Below are 8105 nucleotides of genomic sequence, written 5' to 3' on the forward strand. Positions count from 1 at the left end.
TTCTAAGCTCATTGCCCACCAAGGTTTAAACTGTTTTCTCTATAATGAATTATAATTCTAACATCATTTGTCACATATTCACATAAAATGTCACATAAAAGTAGCAATTTTCAGGCACAACCTTGTTTCGACGTATAGACAAAGATCTGTGTTTACACTCTGGCATGCTGTTACATTAATGTAGCTTCACACAACCACAGGTGCACAGCAGGCATTCAGTGTGGACTTTGTTTCAGAAATGACTGAAGAATAAGAAATTGATGGGACCAAGAAACAATATAAGACATTTATATAAAAAGTATTTCTGTAATATTGTGTGAATTGATGCGTGCACTGCAGCACCACGCTGATTTCATATTTGTGCACTTGTAGCATTCAGTGTTGAGTTTTTTCTCCCACACTGCCATGTGTGTCTTTTAAACGATGTTTGATTTAATTTAAAATGTCAGATTGTTTTTTCCTTTTAGTTTTAGGTCAACTTACGGCATAAGTCTATATACGAGATTCTTTTCTGTTGTTTGCTTCACCGATGGTTCATGACCCGGTAAACATGTTTAACATGGTATTAAACAAGGATCCTACTTAGATATTTAATTCTGGCCTATGATAAGGTAATAAAGCCACGTATGAACAGTGGTCATGTTTATTTTTCAAAAATCTCTAAAAATCATTTACTGTATTTACACATCCTTTTTTTTTTTTTAGGAACGAACGAATTTGAGTAATTTGAATTGACTCTGAATAGCAGCACAAATCCAGAGCGAAGAAGGAGGCCAAACAGATTTTTCAGGCATATTTAAGTAATAAGACTAATTATAATCATTTTTATGTAGCAGGATACAAACATTCTTGAGCAAATCAATCTGTATTATATTCAATAGACTTGCACACATTGCAGCATTAAACAGAATAAGTCTCATCAGCCATTACACAATAATATGAGGTAATATGAAGCTTTATGATCTGTTATCTCAGTAATAGCAATCTGTATCAGGATGCAGTAAACCACATTGATCCACTCACCCCGGATTTTTAGCGTTAATTCACGAAATGTTTATGTGTCACAATAATTTGCATTTCATATTGAATAGAGGTAAACTGACATGTATGATAAATACGTAGTGAATACAAAGTTGGGAAAGGCAAGCTTTTGGCTGTTTACAAATCACTCCATAATTTCCTCCATATACAGATAATACACATACAGTACTGAGTGATATAATCCTACATTACACTGACTACATTATGTCCACACTGTCACACCAAAAGAAAACGTAAGCCACAGATCTCGCACACATATGAACAAAATTACTCCAAACTCCTTTGAAAAAACTTCATCATCATTCATTTTTCCAAGATTTTCACTGTAGTAAAAACAGCCATGTGCCATGATATACAAGACAGAGAAAGCACCTTAGCTGTGCTGGAACTTTAATATCTTTCATATGAGTTTGGTAAAGGCACCAGCCAACCATCCACATACATGCATTTACACCTAACATCCCTCAAAAAGAAGGCTTTGGGCTGAGTTGTCCTTTCCACTTCCACAAAGATAGTCCTTGATGCACTGTCAGGAATCATCCTGCTGTCCTCTGCATCACGTTTGATATAAAACAGCTGGACCACAATGACTGAAATAGCCGAGCACACACAGTTGGATGTGCAAACACAGTTCTCTTTAAACCTGACGATGAACTGTATTTCTCCATAGCAGCCATTCTTGAGTTTTATGACACAGTCTGTTCTGTCTGCCTCTTCATGGTTTACAGAGTAAACAGTATTTCTGTTGATGAAGCTGTCAAAGGCTTCCACTGATCTGAATGAAACAGGTCGATTTAAGAGCTAGTTTTATGGATCGTGTGATATCCAGATGCCGTGAATTTCCAAGCAGATTGTAACAATCAGTGGTTTCATTTACTGGTGAAATTCTGGCTAACGGAGAATTTCCGTTAGAAACAAGGGAGCGAAGGTGACTCGGCAGAAGCTGCCAATAGAGAAACTTGTCTTGAATTTTTTGAGGATTGTAGTTTATGTTGCTAAGCAGTGCCCTTAAATTTGCGCTGTTCTTCTCAAAACTGAAAGCTGATGTTGCCCAGAGAGGCCCCCAGTTACGCACACAGTCAGCTAAGTGGATCAACTGATGGCAGTTGAATGAAACGTTTTCTTCACCATAGAGTTCTTCCATGTTTCTAACAAAGAGTACTAAGTTCTCATGGGCCAGCTGAAGGTCATTTTGGGAGACTGATTCTTGTAGCAGAATGTGAATGCTGATCGACAAACAAAAAAAATGCTGGAGAAATGAAGGCTGAAGGATGCCTGGTAGGACACTAACAGCATAAAATAAAAGGAAAGCTCGCCAGTCAGATGCTTTCCAAGTGTCCCGACCCTTCAGTGACTGTAGAGATCTGCTCATTTCTGATGGAGGCTTTAACATTCGGAGATAAGAGTCCATCTGTGAAATCTGTTGACCTACATACCAGTCTTTCTTGGAGTTCTCTGAGTTCAGCCACAATCCAATAAGTTGCTTAGTCACACCAACTAAAACTGAGTGCATATATTCGGGTACAAATCCAAACACAATGTCAAACAAAGGAAGTCTGGAAAGTAAGGACATTCCTTTTACACCATACTCTGAGGTGTTTTCAACAAACATATTTTTTGATCTTGATGCTTGTTTAGTTTCATCATATCGGTATGACCTCACAGAGCCAGAGCGCTTTGGTACCACTGTGCCAGGGTGTAAACACCAGTCACAACCATATTCTCCATTGAATTGTTTGCAATTCTGGAGAAGTGGCCTCGCCACAGCGTCAGAGGAGCAAACCAAGCAGAAGACTTTTGATGAATGAAGAGTGCCTCTGCTGTCTCTCCACTGAAATGGATTTTGGGCTAAATCACAACATTCATCCACAAATGGTTTCAGAAATGTGTTCATATGAGGTTTTCCTTGGCCAAACCAAAATCCAGCAACTATCATATTTTCCTGTCTTTGTGTGTAAGGAAGTTCATTAATAACAAACTGAAGGGGCCAAATTGAGTATCTGGTGGTGCTAAAAATTGGTACTTCATCAAAATTCCATGTCAGTGTGAGATCATCTGCAGCTAGTTTACCCTCTCTGAGGAGATTCTGGTACATCATCCCATCCATCACATCTTTGATGTTATCATGCTCATCTTTAACTGTTTTAGGTAACAACTCAGTGCTGTGGTTCTCAAGGATACCTTTCAGAAGGTCTTTCAGGGATGAGTACAGAAAGAAGTTTCCATTTTGAATGCTGCTTGCTTTGTTGAACACTGAGGCACAGTGAGAACAACAAGAATCAGGATTGTTTCCCATGAAGTTTTTACACTCTTGACAGTAAAACATTGTAAATGTGGTTGGACTTTGTCCTTGTGTCACTGTTGCCCAGGAGCGAATTGGTTCATTACTCTGAAAAGACAAACAAACATGTGTTTTATATACACAAATAATATTGGGATAACAACATGACTTGAGGAGAAACATCAATATTCCTTCTTACTGTGTCACTGCCTCTGTCAACTGCTGAAGCAGACTCCAACTGAAATGGAAAAATGTTGTGGTCCTGCATCTAAAACAAGGCCAAAACATCAGCCAGGCCTACCTATACTCTTAATATTTCATATTCACTTGATGAAGGTGCATTTCAGATATGTATATTAAACAAATTTGAAGCAGTTTGCATTTGTTAGCTTCATTATTTATTGCTCCTCTTATTGCAGCATTATGGAGACAAAATGTTTGTCTTCAGATAAAATCATTGTAAATCACTGGATCTTCAACCAGTTTAAAAGTATCTTTTCTGACTTCCTTTCTTACCGTGTCTTTGCCATCTGTTGTGTCAGACGCTGAAGCAGATTCCAAATGTTGAGGAAAAATGTTTGGCTCCTGCGTGAAAACAAATACCAAATAATTATCCAGACAAGGCACAGGCCTTCATGTTGTTTACTCACAGTTTGTGAAAAACAGTTGAGCTGTGTTGGAGAATTCTGCAGAGGACTTAGGTAAACAGCTAACCTGGTTCACTTTGCTCATATTGACACCTGTTTTACTCTAAAGATATGAGTCCTTGAATCAATCAAAATGTATTTTTATTAGTGCTGTCAGCATTAATCTCTTTAAAATGACGTTAACGCCATAATGTCATTTTAACTTTTAACGAAGTATTCAAATTGAAATTAGACAAAAAAAAATATCAATATGGCATTACAGTACAGCAGTAATTTATGAAGGACCAAACCAAACTATAATAAAATACCTTCAAATCTGTGAATCAGCTCACTGAGATGCCATTCAGTTAATTTTTCCTGGACAAAATGACATGTCTCCATCTACAGAATCAAAACAAACACATCACACATTAATGAAACAATAGACCTGCTGATATAGAATAAAAAATAGCTGCCTTACCTGTAAGTAATCTTTGAGTCTCTTTCTAAACTTTACTCTTGGTCCAATTTTAGGAAACAGTAAATTAATTCGGATTGAATCTCCAAGGTTTAGAAACGTCTCCTTGTCAATGCCTTCATCTGAAATAATGCCAACAACAAAATAAAATATTCAAAAGTCAGATGAAGCTAACACTGCAAAACATTAATATTCATCAACTTTGAATATGAAAGACTTTTTTTATTATAAGTCATAAATCACAGGAATATCCATACTGACTTCTGAATCAGTAAATTACGATGCTGTTCTAGTGCCATTACAGATACAACAATTCCCATTAAAGAATAATAATAAACTCATACCTTTAAATCTCTGCATGAACTCACTGAATCCCCATTCAGTTAGTTTGTCCTGGACAAATCCAGATGTCTCCATGGAATTTGCTGTGGGGACAATCAGCAATAACTGATTTATTCATATTTAAAGTATTATTCACTAAATAAGATCACTTACTTTCCTGTGTGGTTCTGAAGTGTCAGAGGTTTAAGTTTCTATTTATCTCAATAACCTTTTTCATGTGACAACAGGAGGTAAATGTTTTTGTCTTTTAGCTGAATTGAACTCTTGCAACTTTTGCGACTTCATGTCACTCTGTAGAGTTCATCTAAATATCTAAAGTTTCCAGTTTAGTGAAATGTGTTTACACTGATACAAAGTTTCAGTTTTAATTTTCATTTGATTTCTTCTGTCATAGTGGAATAATATGATTTTTACAGAGCCAAAGTTTTTTAAGGGGCAAAAAATGTGAAATTAGTGTTGGCCGTATGACACTGATGCTCCTACACAAGCTTCAAACTCAAAGTTTCCTTGAACCACTATTTCAAAGGTTGCTTCGGTGTGGAAAATCACATGTCCCATGTACATGATCACACCCCACCCTAGTTACTGAAACATGCCCTACCACCCCAACACATCCTGTTTCCCCTAGGACACCTTCATCTACCTGCTACATTACATAAGTTTACAGAATCAACTGACCAATCAATCCATCGTTACAAAATTGTATTTATATCATTCACACAATGAATGATATAAATACTTTGATACAATCAGCAAATGGAAATTGAGATTTCATGTGTTGTCTCCTATTTCATTACTAGATGTCACTGAACAAAGCTTTGAATGAATGAACCAATTTTCAACAGGACTGATGAAGTGGTTCAATAGAGGTTCATTGTTTTATTTGCACATCACTAGGCAGGAGTTGGACCCAAACGCAGCATTTGGAAGATGGAGTGGTAAACTAAAAAGTGACCTTATTAACTTGAACTACGTGCAAAATAATTCAGATAAAAACAAAACAAACAAAAAACAAACAAACAAGGAGATCTGAATCTTCGAGGAAAACAGACTACACAAGACTAAGGAGCTTGGAAAGAAAAGCGTCTGGACTTCGCTTGAAGACGTTTCACCTCTCATCCGAGAAGCTTCTTCAGGTCTAAGGTTAAATAGTGGAGAATCCCAGAGACTCCTAGATTTAAGCCCTATGGGAGAGTTCAAATAGTGAACAGAGGCAGTGGCTTACAACACCAACTATCTGCCATCTACAGGGAGTGCAGAATTATTAGGCAAATGAGTATTTTGTCCACATCATCCTCTTCATGCATGTTGTCTTACTCCAAGCTGTATAGGCTCCAAAGCCTACTACCAATTAAGCATATTAGGTGATGTGCATCTCTGTAATGAGAAGGGGTGTGGTCTAATGACATCAACACCCTATATCAGGTGTGCATAATTATTAGGCAACGTCCTTTCCTTTGGCAAAATGGGTCAAAAGAAGGACTTGACAGGCTCAGAAAAGTCAAAAATAGTGAGATATCTTGCAGAGGGATGCAGCAGTCTCAAAATTGCAAAGCTTCTGAAGCGTGATCATCGAACAATCAAGCGTTTCATTCAAAATAGTCAACAGGGTCGCAAGAAGCGTGTGGAAAAACCAAGGCACAAAATAACTGCCCATGAACTGAGAAAAGTCAAGCGTGCAGCTGCCAAGATGCCACTTGCCACCAGTTTGGCCATATTTCAGAGCTGCAACATCACTGGAGTGCCCAAAAGCACAAGGTGGGCAATACTCAGAGACATGGCCAAGCTAAGAAAGGCTGAAAGACGACCACCACTGAACAAGACACACAAGCTGAAACGTCAAGACTGGGCCAAGAAATATCTCAAGACTGGTTTTTCTAAGGTTGTATGGACTGATGAAATGAGAGTGAGTCTTGATGGGCCAGATGGATGGGCCCGTGGCTGGATGGTAAAGGGCAGAGAGCTCCAGTCCGACTCAGACGCCAGCAAGGTGGAGGTGGAGTGCTGGTTTGGGCTGGTATCATCAAAGATGAGCTTGTGGGGCCTTTTCGGGTTGAGGATGGAGTCAAGCTCAACTCCCAGTCCTACTGCCAGTTTCTGGAAGACACCTTCTTCAAGCAGTGGTACAGGAAGAAGTCTGCATCCTTCAAGAAAAACACGATTTTCATGCAGGACAATGCTCCATCACACGCGTCCAAGTACTCCACAGCGTGGCTGGCAAGAAAGGGTATAAAAGAAGAAAAACTAATGGCCACCTTGTTCACCTGATCTGAACCCCATTGAGAACCTGTGGTCCATCATCAAATGTGAGATTTACAAGGAGGGAAAACAGTACACCTCTCTGAACAGTGTCTGGGAGGCTGTGGTTGCTGCTGCACGCAATGTTGATGGTGAACAGATCAAAACACTGACAGGATCCATGGATGGCAGGCTTTTGAGTGTCCTTGCAAAGAAAGGTGGCTATATTGGTCGCTGATTTGTTTTTGTTTTGTTTCTGAATGTCAGAAATGTATATTTGTGAATGTGGAGATGTTATATTGGTTTCACTGGTAAAAATAAATAAATGGTAAATGGCCTGCATTTGTATAGCGCTTTTCTAGTCCATAGGACCCCAAAGTGCTTTACACTACATTCAGTCATTCACACACAGGCGATAGCAAGCTACATTGTAGCCACAGCTGCCCTGGGGCGCACTGACAGAGGCGAGGCTGCCGGACACAGGTGCCACCGGGCCCTCTGACCACCACCAGTAGGCAAACATGGGGTTAGTATCTTGCCCAAGGATATTTGGCATGCAGCCAGGGTGCAGCCTGGGATCGAACCACCGACCTTCTGATTAGTGGCTGACCTGCTCTGCCACCTGAGCTACAGCCACCACAAATAATTGAAATGGGTATATATTTGTATTTTGTTAAGTTGCCTAATAATTATGCACAGTAATAGTCACCTGCACACACAGATATCCCCCTAAAATAGCTAAAACTAAAAACTACTTCCAAAAACATTCAGCTTTGATATTAATGAGTTTTTTGGGTTCATTGAGAACATGGTTGTTGTTCAATAATAAAATTATTCCTCAAAAACACAACTTGCCTAATAATTCTGCACTCTCTGTATAACGGTCTGTCTCTCTGTGTTGGCCCTGCGATAGACCTGTCCACCCCGCCTCTGGACTGCTGGGATAGGCTCCACCCACCAGGCAGAGTGACTACAATACCCCATCAGCCTTTTACGGCTGAGAGCTCATCAAGAATGATAAAAAAATAATAAAATCATGCCCATATACTTCACTGTAAATTTACTATTGTTATCATTTATACACAAATAGTCTTCACAG

At 39.0% G+C, this 8105-nt stretch overlaps 1 pseudogene across 1 annotated transcript; it reads right to left on the reverse strand.

Annotated features, from left to right (window-relative positions):
• Positions 1-838: 838 nt before the first annotated feature.
• Positions 839-4874, reverse strand: LOC147332572 (uncharacterized; annotated as a pseudogene). Its single transcript, XR_015128953.1, has 5 exons — positions 4771-4874; positions 4430-4548; positions 3839-3907; positions 3522-3590; positions 839-3430 (listed from the first exon to the last, which is right to left on the reverse strand). The product of XR_015128953.1 is annotated as an uncharacterized LOC147332572 (transcript).
• Positions 4875-8105: the final 3231 nt, after the last annotated feature.

The sequence above is a fragment of the Aulonocara sp. 'chitande type north' Nkhata Bay genome, linkage group LG4, assembly GCF_057382095.1.
Source record: "Aulonocara sp. 'chitande type north' Nkhata Bay isolate Kocher_YH1m ecotype deep benthic linkage group LG4, A_spYH_male_GT1.1, whole genome shotgun sequence".
NCBI lineage: Eukaryota > Metazoa > Chordata > Actinopteri > Cichliformes > Cichlidae > Aulonocara > Aulonocara sp. 'chitande type north' Nkhata Bay.